The following is a 3,000-nucleotide window of genomic DNA, read 5'->3' as shown; positions in this document are numbered from 1 at the left end:
TGGCTTGTAGCACTCATAAGCCACGCCTGCTTTATGTATATGTAGTCTAGCTTAATTTTTCAGGTATAATAAGCCTTCGATAGCTCAGTTGGTAGAGCGGTGGACTGTAGAGGTAAAATTGATATCCATAGGTCGCTGGTTCAAATCCGGCTCGAAGGATTTTTTTTATGCACAATTCCAATGTCTCGTCTTTTTCTATCACAGTTCATATAATTATCCAGTAAACTTATCACAGATCATTTCTGGTCTTCGTTCTCGGTGCGAACAAAAAGCTCATCCCACTTCTTCGTGCAGTTATTAATAGCGGGTTTCCGATTGTTTCGCGTAAAGTGCATTATTCGTAATAGCGGGTTTCCACTTGTTTCCGATTGTTTCGCGTCTGACTTGTCTACCCGTGAAAAGATCTGATACCGCTCATGTTTATACGTTCTCTGGAGCACTCGCACCCCGGTCCTTGTTTTTATAATGGGTGAGATAGGGAATGATCATACTGGATAATTATATGAACTGTGTTTTCTATGGAGCAGTAGATTATCATTGCATGCCTGAACAATATTTTACGCAATTATACAAAACTTAGAACTGGTTTTAAGTTCTAAAAATATTTTTTTTATTTCTGTCTGTTTGTTAGGTCTAGCCTTCAGAATTTGGTTCATGCAAATAGACAAATAGACATTTGCCCATTTACCGAAGGTAGCAATGAGTTTTGGGGGACAGGCAATTTTATGAATAGAGTTTTCGTTGTTTTTTCACTCTCTATCCTGTATTCCGGATGTCAATTATCCTTAATGGTCATTAATCATTTGCCCTTTTTTCATTCTCTATCCATATTTTAATTATTATCAATGATTATTAATCATTTGCCCTTTCTTATGTTTTATGTGAGTCCAATCATAGGCAGCGCAACAGCGCTGCCTAAGTAAAGAGCGATGTGGGCACAATGTATTGTTGTCATTTTTTTTAAGACCAGGGCAGGGCGTATAGAAGGAGTTGTCGTAGAAACTTCAAAAGGGACTCATTAGATTGAAAATTACGAAGTTCTAGTGCCCTTCTTCATAGTCAAAAGTGATTTAAGGTCCTTCCACGCCCATCATTTCCCCAAACACATCCAATCAAAATCTTGAGATACAATTTTGCCCAGCGTACTTGAAAGGTTCAGTAAGCATATCTTTGACGATGATACCCCCCCCCCCCACACACACACAAATCCCTCAAGTCAAGGCTTTTAAGTTATGACCCAGGAACATATGAGATTTTTATGGAAAGGGTGGTCCCATAAACTTTGGAGGAAGCTCATTAAATTGGAAATCAGAAGCTCTGCTGCCCTTCTAAAGAGTCAAAGTGATCCAAGGGCAACTAGCCTCCCCCTCACGTCCTATTTTCAGCAAATGCATCCGATAGAAATTTGAGAAAGCTATTTGTTCAAAAATAGTCAAAAGATCACATATCAAGGCCTCAGGGTTTACACCCCCCCCCACCCTCCCCCAGAATATGGGGGCAAGGATTATAAGTTATACCCCGAAGGCATATAAGGTTTTAATGGAAGGGATGGCCGTGTGAACTTTAGAAGAGGCTAATTTGATTGGGATTATAAAGTTCTGGTTCTCTTTTAAGAGTCAAAAGTGATGTAGGGCACACACACCCCCTCCTTCCGGACACCCTCTTTTCACCAACCACATCCGATCGAAATTGTGATATAGCCATTCTGTTCACAGTGATCCAAAGAGCATATAACAATGCCTTCGGGGTGGACATAACCCCCCAGAGCTCAAGGGCGAGGTTTGTAAGTTATGTTATGATGGCATACTTGAAATTATCGAGTATTTTGCAGTAGGTTTTTACTGGTTTTTACTGAACGGGTGGTCGTATAAACTTTGAATCGGATGGGGCTCAATTGATTGGAAGTCGGAAGTTCTAGCGCCCTTTTTAAGTGTCAAAAATGAATAGAGGGCAACCAGCCCTCTCCACAAGCCTATTATTCCCCTAAAAATACCCACTCAAAATTTTAGTCGGCCTATTTTGTTCAGCATTGTTGAAAGGTCAAGTAATTATGTACTTGGGGATGTCAACCTTCCCACAGCCCTCAGGACAAGGGCTGTAAGTTAAGCAATTCGTTCATTGTTTACATTTACCATATGTTATTGAGAAAGGTGAGCATGTTTGAACTTTACCTTCCAAAACGACGAAAGGCATTCAGGTGAGCCTTTCAGAGAATGTTAAGGGGAGTGTTGAACTAAAACAAAACACGTTATGTGCATTTGGATTGTCAAAAAATCGTAACTCAGAAATGACTGAGTATATTCACTTGGAACTTTCAGGAAATGATAAGGGAGATGATCAAAAAGACCATATTTGCACACTACCACTACAAATACAGCTACAGCCACTAATACTACTACATCACTACTTCATTTAAAATATTGAGGGAAAATTTGAACAAAATCAAAAGACGCTATGTGCATGTACATTGTCAAAAGAGCGTTTCTCAAGAATTGATTTGGGTAAGTTGGAATTTTCAGAGAATGCTTAAAGGGGATAATCATCTCACCAAAAGACAATATGTATTAAGTTGAAACTTCACGGACTCGACAAGAGGGACGTTTAATTGATCAAAAGGCAATACATTAATGCTACTGCTTCTATCAGTATTACTGCTATTACTATTAATCAAACTACTCTTAATACCAATACTATTACTGTGGCTACTATTTAAACTATGTCTAAGAGTAATAATGTGAAAATTTACAATTTATTTTTAAGTGCTTCCTAAAAGCACTTCCCTTTTCTTCACCCCCCCCCCCTGTTATGCGCGAATTTATAGCCCAAATTATATATTTTAATTGCATTTTTTCGGGTCCTGACGTCGTCAGGAAACGAAAAAGGAAGGAAACGTCAGGAAGGTGAGTCAAATTATGGTATTAAAAAAAATTACCAGTTTGTACAATGCATGGTACATTTTACTTTGACTATTTTTTTTCAAATTGGTGGGGGGGGGAGTTA

The 3,000-nt window shown here is 38.8% G+C and overlaps 1 non-coding gene across 1 annotated transcript; it reads left to right on the top strand.

The window, feature by feature from the left end:
- The first annotated feature begins 73 nt into the window (after positions 1 to 73).
- Positions 74 to 159, top strand: TRNAY-GUA (transfer RNA tyrosine (anticodon GUA)). Its single transcript is given in 2 exon segments — positions 74 to 110; positions 124 to 159. It is a non-coding gene; the product is annotated as a tRNA-Tyr (tRNA).
- The last annotated feature ends 2,841 nt before the right edge of the window (positions 160 to 3,000 follow it).

Source organism: Artemia sp. Qi Xiang Cuo, unplaced genomic scaffold (genome assembly GCF_049724085.1).
Source record: "Artemia sp. Qi Xiang Cuo unplaced genomic scaffold, ASM4972408v1 HiC_scaffold_2536, whole genome shotgun sequence".
NCBI classification, from domain to species: Eukaryota; Metazoa; Arthropoda; class Branchiopoda; order Anostraca; family Artemiidae; genus Artemia; species Artemia sp. Qi Xiang Cuo.
Note: the sequence above shows the minus strand (reverse complement) of the source record. Positions and strands in the feature narration are given on the sequence as shown.